Here is a 14,574-nt window from a genome sequence, read left to right as displayed (position 1 = left end):
TCCAATGACTGCTTCCTGGTTGGGGAAAAGGATCAACACACATTCAATCATATGAAGGTTAGTTGGTAGATGTGTGATTTTATTATATTTAGTTTTCAGATTAAGTATGGTTTAATAAAATGTGTGAATGATAAGAGGACAAATGGTGGACTGTGATGACCAGCTTTATGTATCAACTTGGATTGGCGGGAGTCCCCTTTATTCAATTAAACAAAAGTCTAGATGTTGCACTAACATTTTTTTTTGTTTTTCCTTTTTTGTTTTTGTTTGTTTGTTTGTTTGTTTTGCACTAAGAATTTCATGGGTACTATTAGCATTTGTAATCAATATGCATTTAAGAACAGCATATTTACTTGATAAATGGGGAGGCCTAATTCCCTCAGTGGATAGTCTTAAGAGCAGACTTTTAGAAGGTAGAAAATGCAAGAGAAGAGATTCTCCCTTAGAGGTTCTGTAACACCTTCATTGTGCCAGGGAGACCCATTTCCTATTTCTGATCTCCTAAGCTACAGGATCATCAAATTGTGCTCTTTTAAGGAACCAAGCCTGTGTAATGCAGTTAAGCAACAAGGAACACACAACCAGGCAGAAAGAGATAGCAATGGGGAGAGGGCAGACAGCCTGGGGGACAGGCAGCTGATCATGACTTACATGGATAGTCAGAGCTACAGCTGGGTAGGAGAAAGGTAACAGGTAAAAAGGTAGGAATCTTAGGAAAGGGTAAGATGGAGAAGGTCAGACTTCTGATGTACAAGGGGAGGAAAGCAGGAGGCTGGCAGTGGGCAGAGTGAAAGTGGGAAGTGGGCAGAAGACAGCAGACAGGAGAGACTGACAGGAAGACATGATGGCAGGCAGGAGGCCTTGGGGCTCATCCTTGTCCCCACAAGGGTTAGAGGAGCTTCCTGAGATGCAGGTGGATTCCATTCTTGGACATCAGCACAATTCTTGGAGTGGGAACAGGGACCCTGAAAGGATCTGGTGCCAGCTCAAAGCGGAGCAGGGTCAGGGCCACTGCCACCTTCATCTCGTTCATGGCAAACTGCTTCCCGATGCAGTTCCTGGGTTAGGGAGGGAAAAGGAAATGAGAAGTGGCATCAAACCCCCAGCCAGGAACAGCACTTTCAGGGCCCTCCTGCATGGGCCCAGCCCAGTTCCCTTCCCTCAGGACACACACACATCTCTACGCCTACCCCACCTTGCTTGTTTCACACTCTCCCCTTGACCTTTGACAAAGTCTACACTCTTCCAGGATTAGCTCTTACTCCTATCTGTGTTCTCAGTAGGCCTGAAATCCGGTTACAAGGTCAGCACCTTGAGCCTCAGGGCCAAGTCAAGTGATCAGTAAAACAGTTAATTATTAAGTTGTTCACTCTGCACATGGCATTTCTGGTTTCACAATGCAGAACAGGACAGGGCACCATAGGGGGTGGGCTGGGCCATCCTTCAGGCCCTAACCATCTGGGGTGCACAGGGGTCCAGATCCTCAGAGGAAGGACAAGACAGAGTTGGGTAAGGAAGTCAGTATGGCACAGAGAATATTCTGCAGGGGCAGAGCCTTAGTGACTCTCAACCTGCTGCACCATCTGCCTCCCAGGTTGGATAGAGACTCCTGCCTCCCCCTCAGCCACTCAGTCAACCAGCTGCTGTAGCCTACCAATTCTACTGCAGAAATGTCTCTGCTTGCCATCCCTCTACCTCCTAACCCAGACTTTTCTGTTTCCTGCCTCCACTTCATCTCCTGAAGCCCCAGCCAGGCTCAGAGCCTCCCATGCCCTCCATCACAGGTACAACATGTCCACATGCCTCAGCTGACATCAAAGTCCTCTCTCGGTTGTTGGCTATCTCAGCTTTTCACCTGTTCAACTCCTCCTCTTCCCAGCTCAGCTCCAACTGAGGAAATGCCAGAGAATGCCCTCTCTACACCTCTGACTGTTACATTGTCATGGCTAAGGGCAATGCCAGCCTTCCCTCACCCCGATCTCTGCCCACTGTGTCTCTTTATTCCAGGACCTTGACATCACCCTAACACTTAACTCAAGGACACATCACTTTCCAGAGTCAGACAGTGCCAGGAATTTGGTGCTTCCTATAGTGGGGTCAGTTAGGAAATGAGTGAGTGAAAGAAAAGAAAGAAAAGGAAGAAAGGAAGGAGGGAAGGAAGGAAGGAAGGAAGGAAGGAAGGAAGGAAGGAGGGAAGATGTCACTTTTGAGTGGAGGCATTTATTTCTTGACTGTGAAATCCTGGAGTCAAGGGCCGTATGCCATCTCTTAACAGAGGACTTGGCACACAGACAGACTTAATAGGCAGTCTTAAAACTGAATGGTGTCTATTGAACTGAAAAAAATCCCACCCTGAATGAAATAAAATATGAGTAACCATTACTTCTGAGCTAGGACCTGAGCTATCTACCCCTCTCCTGTCTCTACTGGCAGCCACATGACTTGCACCAATGTATAGGAGGAAGGACTCAATCCCAGGGAGAAACAAATCCTGGAGGCAGTATCTGGAAGCACAGTTTGCTTAAAGATGTTGTGTGAAATTGGGTTCACTCTATGTGAAGGATTGACAGATTCTGTATTTGGAAAATAACATTTTTCTAGGAATTGCTTACAAAGTTTCCTGCAGTTACTGTTTATAGGACACTCTCAGCAGCACTGGAGGATTTCACAGCAGCCATGCTGGAATATAGTCATCCCAATGAACAGCCACCTTATGTGCGCTTTACATTTTACATACCAGGTAATGTTCAAATGCCATGTATTGTGTATATATACAAGAAACTGGATTTTCTTCCCAAAGCAATTTAAGGTCCTCATTTTTATGTATTTGCCCATTTGGATGACTGGACCCTAAGTGTAATATTAAGGTATATAGAGCCCAGATCATATGTAGTGTTTGGACAACTGGGAAAATTGTCAAGTGTACACGACCAGTACCATAGAGTCAATAATTCATTTGGTTGGTGAAAATAATAACACAGATAAGTCAAGTTCTTTATGAAGCCCCTAAGAGACTGTAGGAACATTTCCTGTGTATGGCTGAAATATTTGAGGCATGCAGGAAGCTGAGTACGGAAACACATGGAATGTAGTCAATGGTGCAGTGTGGAGGCAGAATGGGGAGTTGAGTAGAAAAGGATGGTTTGACATTGTGTGTAATGAAAACTTTTGAGTCCATCCTGTCTTTGACTTTGACAACACTTGAAAATTATATGTTAGAAAATCTAATTCTGTAAAGTTATACTCACAAAATGAAGAACTCACAAGAATACCCTGAGCTATGGAACACCCACTGATACTGAATTGTGGATGGAGATTGTGTAAGAGCAATGGGTCAAAGTCTCCATGGCATTCAGTGATTACCAACTTTCTTTGCATAGAGACACATACCTCTTTCCCAGCACTCCAACATGCCAGGACATATCTACAGAAACCCACATAAATGTAGCAAGTCACAAACATCAAGTATGTACCCCCAAAATAGCCCCTGCCTCCTCCCATTCTGGTACAAGTGCCTCACCTCGATCCTCCTGAGAAGGGCAGGAAAGCATGGCTGTGTCGAGAGGAGCCCGGTGCAAACCGGGAAGGGTCAAACACCTGCAGAGGGAGCACCAGGGCCAGGACAGGTGTAGTCAAGCCCTTCCTTCCAATCATCCAAGGGACAGCACACCCAGAGGTGGGCCAGGAAGAGGGTTTGACCTGGAGGGGATGACCTGGAGAGGTCATCCCACCTCCTCCTCCCAAGGTCATCATACCTCTGGGTTTGGCCACACTTTTGGGTTGTGGTGAAGGGCATAAAAGGAGAGCGTCACTAAGAATCCTGTGGGGCAGAATAGAGAAGGTTGGACATACATGCTTGTGGGGCCCAGCTGCACCCACACACAGCTTGGCAGCCACAATGAGAGCCATTTCTCATCACTGTGAATGGAATGATACCATTGCAGGAGAGATGGGGCAGACATGGCACAACAGGTGTGCATGTGTGCACAGATTAGAAGATTAGCCATGACCAGGCTGAGACGCAGGAAGGAACTGGAGGCTTACTTTTTGGAGCAACTCAAGGGATAACTCACATTTATCAACTACCATCCATGACCTCTTGGAAATATCCATGAACACCTACTTCCTCACAATAACCCTCCAATGAGGGTTCCCATCCTCAATCGTTCCCATGAGGCACCTAATTCTCAGGGAGGCTGAACAACTTGCCTCTGACCACCCAGCTAGGATGTGGCAGGGCTAGGATTCAGAGCAGAGAGGAGACAAACAGTGGCCTCCGGCCATGGCAGGGATCTCAGATCTGGTCATCAGCTGCTCTCTGCCATCATCCTGAGGGCTCCCTGGACACTGGACCATCTGAGCCATGATGGTGAATTCTCCGATCTTTCTCATTGGCCTAGACCCTATAAGGAAAGACCTCCTATCCCCCTGCTCTGTCTGATGGTCTCTCAGGCACTCATATCTCAAAGAATGAGAATATTAGGGCAAAACCCAAAGCCACATTTAAGGGCTGTGATGTATTTATTTCTTGGATTAAACTCTGTGGGACTCATACCATATAACTCATCTGAGCAACAAAGGAAGTATTCATTTTCTTGAGGGAGAAATGACTATGAAAGACATGCACCAACTGTCCAGAACACGTGGATTTGACTTCCCATGCATTCTTGCTAAGTGTTCATTGAGGGAGAGTGGGGAAGTTCACACCTTTGGGTAAGGAGCGTCCGTCAGGGAAGGTGATGGGCTTGCTGAGCTCTCTGCCAACACATAGAACTGGTGGATAGAGTCTCAGTGCCTCCTTGATGCACATGGTGGTGTAGGGCATCTGGTCCAAGTGGTCCCTAAAACAAAGCTATCCTGAAGGGTGGGCAAGGCCCTGGCAGCCAGGGAATTCTCTACTTGAGAGGGCAGGGCCTCCCATCTCATGAGCACTCACCAGGTAATGGAGGCACCATCCCCCAGGAGGCTCTGGATCTCTTCCCGGCATTTCTGTTGATGCTCTGTGTGTGTGGCCAAAGCATAGAGGATCCAGGAGATGCCACTGGCTGTGGTGTCATGGCCCTCAAACATGAAGGTGTCCACTTCCGCATGGAGGTCCTTGTCGGAAAAGCTGCTCCCATTCTCCATCTGGGAAGACACGAAGAGAGGGCAGGGTTTGAGTTTGCCCCCCTCCTCCACACTTGTAGGTAAAACCTCGGGCCTTCCCTACCACACTCACTTGGGCAAAGAGGAGGATGTCCAGGAAGTCCAAGTGCCTCTTGCTCCTGACCTTCTCCAGGTTTCCTTCCTCCTGCAGCTGAACCTTCCTCAGCTTGATCACTCGGTCTGTCCAGAACAGTGTTCCCAGGCAGAGCTGAATGCTCTGGGTGCCCAGACACAGACACTCACAGTAGCCCCAGTCAGGGTGCCAGGTGGATCAGGAGGAGTGTGGGAGTGGGTGTGTTTGTTGGGGTGGGAGCTCTAGCACCAGGTGCTTGCAGGTCATCACTCCCTCAACAGCACAGCCCAAGAGGCTCTGATTGAATGCTGCTGGCAGGGACTGTCATTCAGCCTTCACCCATGTGGTAACAGATGTAGTTTCTTGCCTAGCACCTGGCACCCTAACATCTGCAGCAGGGGAGTACTTGGGTGAGTGTTTTTCAGAGTCTGGAGGGACAGCCAGGGGCAGGACTCAGCTGAGGGTCACGGCCAGTCCCTTTGGGATGTGCCTAATGAAGGAGGGGAGCTTCCCAGAGGGCAGATACAACCTGTGTGTTGATGGGCAAGCTGGCAGGCCCGTTGGTTCCAGCGACCTTCAGTGGTCAGCTTATAGATGATGCCTTTCCAGTAGAAAACATTGCTCATCCGGGAATACACCAGGTTGTTCAGGTCCCAAATGGCTTGAAGGTAGGACTGTGAGTACCTGAAAGGGAGGATGCAGAATGGATTGAATGGAGGGAAGCATCTGACCTGGAGTGTGGTGGGCCTGTGGGTGGAGTATTCCTCAATCAATGGGACAGGAGACCCTAAGTGTTTGTCATGTCATTCTTACATCTTTGAGACCCTCAGCCCTTTATGAGGGACTTTGGTATCCAGGTTTCTTCCTGTGACAGAGAGCAGGCTCTGTGCTTAATGAAGGCTTGGAGCAGGCTGAATCTGACTGTGGCCAGGGGCTCTCGGCAGAATGTGACTCTTTGGGCTGGTAAACATCCAAGCTGTGCTAATTGCCTTTCAGATAGTCCATCCCAGTTGCTAAGAAATAGGACCTCACAACTAAGGATTTTACTGACCTATCTGCCTGTTGGTTGCCCTGGTAGCTGAAGGCACACTTCATAAGGGTGTCCAAAGTCATCAAGGAGATGTGTCCAAAGATCTCCAGAGATGAGTTCTGGCTGCGGAGTTCCTCCCATTTGTTCTGTGGTAGAGGGACACATATATCTTTCTCTACTCCTCCAGAAGGCCCATGCTGACAAGGTTAGACTCCCTATCTGCCTCTCCACATATTCTGATAAGATGCCCTCACTTTCTAAAGCAGTTGCATTTCATCAGTTTAGGACCATATAGCCAATTTAGGGAGCAAGAGTCAAGGCAAAGGAAAGATCAAGGAGGTAAGACTGGGGTTTCTAAAGAAGGGATATCAGGGACTTCAGTTCCTCTCACTCAACAAATGTCAGCTGAGTACAGTGAGTGAGAAATAGAGCCAGGTTCAGAGGTGATGTTATGGCAAGACCCAGCCCTGGAGGTTAGAGACTTGGTCTCCATTTCACTGCACGGAATGGCTAAAATCCATCAGAGGCTTTCAACCCTAGCCCAGAGCCCATCTGAGTGACATCATGGGATGTCCACCATGCCACTGAAGCTGCTACTGTTCAGGCCAGCCAGGGGCAGTTTGTTTTGTTGTCTAGGGGCATTGGCTACTCTTCCTGTCCAAGTCAAAGACCTGAAACAGGGACAAGAAGAGACACGTTATCCACCATGACTGTCTCTCCTGTGTGCAGTGAGCAAAGGGTGGATGTAAACAGGTGCCCAGATACTTTCTTCTTCCATCCATCCCCAGGGGGCCCTGTCTCATTGTATGGTATATGTTGTGATTCTGGGGGTCATGTCTAATGGATGTCTGAGGGACACAGCTGTCTGAGAGTGGACTTTGTGAACTGTGCTGTGGGTGTGAGTGTGCAGGTGAACAGGGGTTGAACTTACCAGCATCACTTGGACAGAGTCGGCCAAGAGCCCCACATAGGGCTTCAGGATGTCATAGTGGAAGGCTGGGGTCAGCATTCTCCGGTGCTGAAACCACGTCTTCCCATTCAACAGGAGCAAACCATACCCTGGACCACAATCGGTGTGTGTGTGGGGAAGGAACCTCTCAAGAGTTGACTGGGGACAACTGGGGAGGAACCCAGGGTGTCAGAAGAAGGGCATCCTGGACAAGGCAGGAAAGGACAGTGCATGTCAGGAAGGGGGCTTCCCAAACCCTGGTGCACAGCTGTAAGATCGAGGTTGAAACAGAGTAGCACTGGGTTAATGGAGGACTTCAATGAAAAGTTAGTCTGAGATCATTATGGAGGACTGAGAAGTGATGTGGGAGAAACTGAGCTGCAGGAGGGCTCCCCTACCATTAGGAAGGGGTGAGGTTTTTATCTGAAGAAGAGAGAGGAAGCTCAATTCAGATTGAGTGGAGTGACTGTGGTGCTGGTCACCTCTGGGCCAAATGGATATTTGTTGGCAACCTAAGCAGAAGGTGAACTGTAGTCCTTGTTAAATATACTTACCTATCCAGGGAGCCATGAATCTGTAAGAACCATCAGACTTTGGGTCTGAAAGTAAGAAAGGCATTAAAGGAAACTGGAGGTGACCAACGAAGACAGGCTGCCCCCAGGAGTTAACTGAGGTCTAGACCATTGTCCCCCATCCCTTCCTGATGATTGTCAGCTGGCAGTTTGTGTCAACCCACGTCCCACTTGCCTTCCAACCAGGACTCTCTGTCTTTCCTGATAGTTACTATAGGCTCGGGAAAGCAAACTGAGTGTCCCACCACAGAGCCCTAGGGAGTAGGAAGTTGAATCAGTAAGATATATAGCTTCTGTCCTCAGTACTAGTGAGAAGACAGTAGCTTGTCCAGTGGGGTTTTTGTTTGTTTGTTTTCTTACTTTTTTGTTTTTGTTTTTGTTTTATGATTTTTTTTTTGTGGTGGCACAGTCATTCCACGTGCCAGCACAGGCAACAGATCGGGGTTCCATGCAAGCCATCATCAATAGGAAATTGTCTTGAGTTCTGGGACTGCACCATTGTGGTGAAGAAAGAAAAAAAGAAGGAAAGAATAAAAGGGGAAAAGAATAAAAAGTGGAAAGGAGGGAAGGAAGGAAGGAAGGATGAAGGAGTAGAGAGGGAAGGAAGGAAAGAGGGAGGGAGTGAAGGAAGGAAAGAGAGAAAGAAAGAAAGGAAGGAAGAAAGAAATAGAGGAGGATGTGGGGTGTGACTCAGACTTGTATCCCAGACGCTCACTAGCCATCAGGGAGATTCAAATTAAAACCACACTGAGGTACCACCTTACACCAGTTAGAATGGCCAAAATTAGCAAGACAGGAAACAACATGTGTTGGAGAGGATGTGGAGAAAGAGGAACCCTCTTACACTGTTGGTGGGAATGCAAGTTGGTGCAGCCAATTTGGAGAACAGTGTGGAGATTCCTTAAGAAACTAAAAATAGAGCTTCCCTATGACCCTGAAATTGCACTACTGGGTATTTACCCCAAAGATACAGATGTAGTGAAAAGAAGGACTGTCTGTACCCCAGTGTTCATAGCAGCAATGGCCACGGTTGCCAAACTGTGGAAAGAACCAAGATGCCCTTCAACGAATGAATGGATAAGGAAGATGTGGTCCATATACACTATGGAGTATTATGCCTCCATTAGAAAGGATGAATACCCAACATTCGTATCAACATGGACGAGACTGGAAGAGATTATGTTGAGTGAAATAAGTCAAGCAGAGAGAATCAACTATCATACGGTTTCACTTATTTGTGGAGCATAAGAAATAACACAGAGGAAGGAAATGGGGAGATGGAGAGGAGAAGGGAGTTGAGGGAAATTGGAGGAGGAGATGAACCACGAGAGACTATGGACTCTGAAAAACAATCTGAGGGTTTTGAAGGGGTGGGGGTGGGAGGTTGTGGGAGCCTGGTGGTGGGTATTATGGAGGGCACGTATGGCATGGAGCTCTGGGTGTGGTGCATAAACAGTGAATTCTGTTACACTGAAAAGAAATTAAATTAAGTTAAAAAAAGAAAGAAAGAAATAGAGGAGGAAAGAGAGGAAAGAAAGGAAGGAAGAAGAAAGACAGAAGGAGAGAGCGGGAGGGAGGGACGGGGGAGGGAGGGAGGAAGGAAAAAGAAAGCAAAAGAGGTAATTCCTTACATGTGTTTAAACTTTCAAATTGAGTAACTGTATTTGGGTTTCTGCTGGCTCTTGGGCTTGAGGAATGACAGGTAGAGGATCAGATATTTATGACTGAGCCAGCAGTCTTTCCTGAAATGTCACAGTACCCCAGGAATGTATCCAAGCGGGAAGAACCCCTCCAACAGACAAGTGGGTTTACATTCACCAGATCGCCCCAGGATCACCTTCATGTAGTCTGGGTCATAGACTACCAGGCTAACCTCACTCCCCCATAGCCGGCGAGGACTGGCACACGGATATTTCTCTGCCCTTTTCTGAAGCTCTTGTAGTTCCTGACCCTTTTGGAGCTGTAACCAAGGGAAAGGCAAATCAATAAAACCTTGCTTCCTCTTTAGGTCCAGTGCTTAGAGAGGGGGTGGAGGGTAGGATGGCCACATGAGATAGTTCTGGATATCAGCAGTGATTAGGAGTTTGGAAATGTTTCTGATGAGCAAGGCTCTGATAGGGATTCCAGATTCATGGAACTTATGTTCTAGTAGGAGTAGAGGTGGGAAAGTCAATCAGGCCCTACACTGAGAAGTGTTGTCCAATGACTTAAGGAGGCTTCTCTATGCTCCCAGGTCATGTCCACCGCTGCGGTTGCCCTTCTCCTTGGATCTGGTGCAGGGACTGCATTGTGGGAGACTCTTACCATGAAGCTGTGTCACCTCATCCTCCAGGGTCCCTCAAACCTATGCAGCAGGGCCCTCTGGGGATCCTGTTTCAGCACAGCTGCGTGCCTCCTTTCCGTTTGCTTGCTCTCCAAGCCAGCTGGCTTCCAGAAACTCCTGCTCCTGGGTTGTGTCAGTAGTTCCTCTGGGGAGACCAAGGAGCTAGATGGTGTTCTGCCTGGCTCTTCCTCTCTCTGAGTCACTCTGACACCCACTGGTCTGTCAACTTTCCAGACAACTACTTGGGACAGCCATCTCTTCCTGAGCAGGTGTGGTCAGGACCAGCTGAGACTCTTATAGAGGAGATGGTGCCCATAGTTTCAGTGGCAGTAACTGTGTAGACTGATACTCAGGGTCTACTGGCTTTTAGGCTGTGGCCACTCACACAGACAGTGAGTGGTCCATGACAGCTGTTTCACTTGCCTCCTCCTGGGAACTGGGGTCACAAAAAATGTCTCCAAGTGAGATACCATGACAGTGGGCAGAAAATAAAGGGTTGGCACAGGCGATCAATTGTCAGGCGCTGTGGGCTGTGCTGACCTGTGGCGGGAGGATCTGGGAAAGATGAGGCTGTTGGGTCGTGGATTCCCATACAGGAGTTCCCCTTTCATGGTTCCTGACTGATTTCAGCCCTATTTAGTGCAGCAGATTTGGTATTCTACAAACATGCTTATCCTTTTTAGGTATTACCATTATAGTTAATTTTTATAATTAGAGTATAACTGTGACCTTTGGTCTGTGCTAGCTGACGTTTGAAGATTAGTATAACTCACACAAGACTATAATAATCATCACCCCCAGTTTATAGATGAGGAAACAGAAGGATAGAGCAAGTATTTGAAGTATGTGGCAGAGCTAGGGTAGAATCCAGGTAGCTTGGCTCAGAGCCCATATGCTTCTCTGTCTCACTTGTCAGTTGTCACCTGGCCTGAAAGATTAGCTTTAACCTACTGCATATGGCAATCTAATTCTTGACTTAGCCAATAACAGAGGTACCGAATAAATGAAGTCTCAGATATGTAGGAGGAAGAAAAATCTGGCTGCAATATATTAGGCTAGCAGAAGCTGAGGGCTGATTGGGCACTGGGGGTAATAGGAGTTACGGAAGTAGAACTTGCGTGCTTACAGAGTCTCCACACCATCCGTGTAATGGGAGTCAGTGGAGGAAATTTTAGTGGTTGCTTAGGTCAAATCCTAGCTCAGAAAGGTGACAACTGCATCTAGCAAAAGGTCGCAATTTCTCCAAATGAACAATCGGTAGTCATTAATGCAACAATTTGCATGAAGAAACTGGCCTATGACTGTCTCCCTGTGGCTGATGTGAAGTTTCTGTCTTCGGTTCCATTTAGCTGAAATTGCTTGGCCTCCTCAGCAACATCCCCGGGCTAGGCTTGTTCAATCCACACAACACAAGACAGCCCTTCCTCACATGCCCCCACTTACTGATTCCCCTGCTGAAGGACCAGTACTGACAGAGCTGGAGAGTAAGTACCATCTCCAATCTAGCTGCAAGCTGCTCCTTCCTCTGTCATTCCACAACCTGCTCAGGCATCCCTTGGGGTCAGCTCTGTGCTGGTAACTGGGTACTGGAAGGGGGTGACATCCTTAGCCCAAGGAGCCCACAGTACTGTGGTTGGGGAAGGAGAACTAGGAGGTAAACAGATTCTTTTAATGGTGCAACTCAATGTCAATACTCTTTATCTGCCCCATCCTGGAAAACTTCTCTCTCATGAGTGCCAGTAACTTGTCAGGGTTTTAACACTGAAATCACCAGTCTGGAACATCTCATAGTCTCAGGCAAACCAAGCTGGTTGGTTCCTTGCACCAGACATGACACCCCAATCTGGCAGGTGAGCCTATTTTCCAGGGACCTGATGCCTGATTCCTGTCTATGGTCTCCATAAGCTGTGAACCCCTCTGCTGTCTGTGTTCCCAAGCAGCTCAAGGCTAGGCTTCGAGGATGGGAATGAGTGGTCAGGACAGGGAAGGATCAGGAAGGGTGTTCTGAGAGAGGAGCTGGGGCTCCTCAGCTAGGAGGGGGGAGACTCAGGAAGGAACAGCCATCATCCTTAAGGTGCAGTGTAACCGTCTCTCAAAACAAAGTAGTGCGTAAAATATAACCCATGAGAAATTGAACTAGCCTGGCAAGCATGCTTAAATGTTACCTTAAGAAGAACATGCATTAGCAACAGTTCTCTGGGGGAGAGGATGATTTACGTCTTGGAAGCCGGGCAGCCAGGAATGCCTGGTCCCGCTTAGGGTGGAACACCGCCTGCTTTTTTTTGGATGTTACTCAGAGACAACCTGCCATTAATTGGTTATCAAGATAATCCCCTTAAATGTGCTTGTTCAATTATAAGTTCTATACTGCTTAACCGTATATATCCTACTCTCCTTGCTTATATATAAGATTTGTAAAAATTTATAACTCATATTCTTTCTTATTTATCTACAAAGCCTATGGTTAATGTATAACCCTCTTCTGCTCCTTTGTTAGTTGTTACCTTGTTTCTAATAAATACGGGATTGAGGAGTTGTTTGGGACCACAGTCTTCTCTACTGTCAACCCCTGCTCCCTTTCTCTTGCAGCTGACTTATTTTTACCACATTCTCCGGTGCACACTCAGGAAGCGGCAGGGCAGGACTGCATTACAGCCTGCAGATCTACTTAAGGAAACAGGGTGAGACCAGCCTGAGGGCACCAGCAAAGGCTTCTTTCCAGAAGGGAGCTCCTGGGAGTGGAATGAGGAGCCAAAATCTGAGCAGTAAACTGGGTGTTTCCCCAAGGCACATGTGCTAGTCACACAAGAAGCCTAAGTGGCATGCATCTGCTGACCAGGATGATGCTGCAAAGCCCTGGACGCCCACACTTCCCACTCCTCTCCAGCCCCTCTTACCTCATGCATGTGCCCAAAGAGCCAGTGGGAAGGAGGGGACGGGAACTCCTGGACTGCTCTGAGCAGCCACTGCCTGTGCAGGTACAGCTGTGCTGCCTTGAGCAACAGCAGAACCAGCCCTAGCATGGAGGCCACTTGCAGGAGCCCAGAGACACCGCCCAGGAGTCTGATGACACTCAGCACAGAGACACTCATGGTGCAGGTGCTGCTGGATTGCTGACTCTCCCTGACTGTCCCTGACTGTTGCTGACCTTCCCTGAGCATCCTAGGCCAGACAGTCAGGGGAGGGTTGCCCTGCCCTCCTGGAGGGAGGGTGAAAGTTGAGGGCAGGGCTTAGACTTCTAAAGCTCATTAACTGTGAATATGTTAATGGGAAACTGTTGGGGGAAAACTTTCTCAGCAGACAGAGATAATGGCTGGGCACATTCCCACTTTCTCTTCTCCCTGTTATTCAACACTCTGTGCCAGGCAGGTGCTGTATGCTGGGACACAGCTGCCAGCAAACATGAATCCTGACAGCAGACATGAATCCTGACTGCAAAAACTTCGCAGTCGAGCTTACCAAATATTCAGGAAGTGGGTTTGGTTTGATTATTATCCCATTTCTGAGAGGAAAACACTTACAGAGAGCTAAAGTGATGTGACCAGAGGAAAACCACCATTGAGAGTGTCAGCTGGGATTAGAGTCAGGGTTTCCAAACTGTTTGCCTCAGCTCCCTTTGCATTGTTCTCCACACTTGTCATACTCCACGATTCAGTGATGTGGGCTGACTGTGCCTGCCGGCAGAGCCCAGACCTCACACTCAGGAGGCCCAGTGCAGGGCTCGCTCATGACATATGAAGCTGGCCAGTCATACTCTCTGAGCCTCAGGTTCTCCTTCTCTAAGCCTATAATCATCCCTTTCCCAAGGTCCTCCCAGGAATACTCATTTGGTCATGCATTTACTCACTCATGCACTCAGCAAATGTTTCCTGAACTCACAGTCCGGGAGGTAAAGGCGGAGAACTAACATAGTACAGGAAAACATGATAAGGCCTGTACTGAAAGAATAGGGGTGGGTCCACCCGGGAAGGAGACAACTAATAACAAGAATGGGACCCTGAAGTGTGAATAAGAATTCACCAGGTGAAGAGTGCTAGGGAGAGGGATGGGCACTGCTGAATCATGGAGAGCATATGAAAGTACATCTGAGGAGGACAAGTAGGTCTCTCAGCTTCAATTTATTCCTGATTCTTTTTACCCAAATTGACTCCAAGCCCATAACTCTGAAAGGAAAACAAGATGTTTTTGTCAGGAGTTCTTTGGAAGGCAGCTTTTCCTCCTGCCCTGTTCCTCACCATCTACCTTGTTATTCCTACACCCTCCTCCTGTGGCCGACCTTGTGACAGGAGAGTCATTACACAACCCATGGGGCCACAGGTCTCTCCATTTCCCCCTAAGTCCTGGGCTCCTGTCCAAACCCAAGTGTGTGTAACCTCATTACCCATGCCTCTCAACTTTCCTCCATTTCTATGGTTGCTTTCTGTCCATCTCTGGCCCAGACCCAGGTACTCTGGAGCCTGACTGCTTGCTTCCCTTGCTTGG

General features: G+C 48.1%; 1 pseudogene; it reads right to left on the bottom strand.

The window, feature by feature from the left end:
- Positions 1-288: 288 nt before the first annotated feature.
- Positions 289-13,271, bottom strand: LOC116600678 (annotated as a pseudogene).
- Positions 13,272-14,574: the final 1,303 nt, after the last annotated feature.

Source organism: Mustela erminea, chromosome 10 (genome assembly GCF_009829155.1).
Source record: "Mustela erminea isolate mMusErm1 chromosome 10, mMusErm1.Pri, whole genome shotgun sequence".
Classification (NCBI taxonomy): Eukaryota; Metazoa; Chordata; class Mammalia; order Carnivora; family Mustelidae; genus Mustela; species Mustela erminea.
The sequence above is the reverse complement of the archived record's forward strand: the minus strand, read 5'-3'. Positions and strand labels throughout refer to the sequence as shown.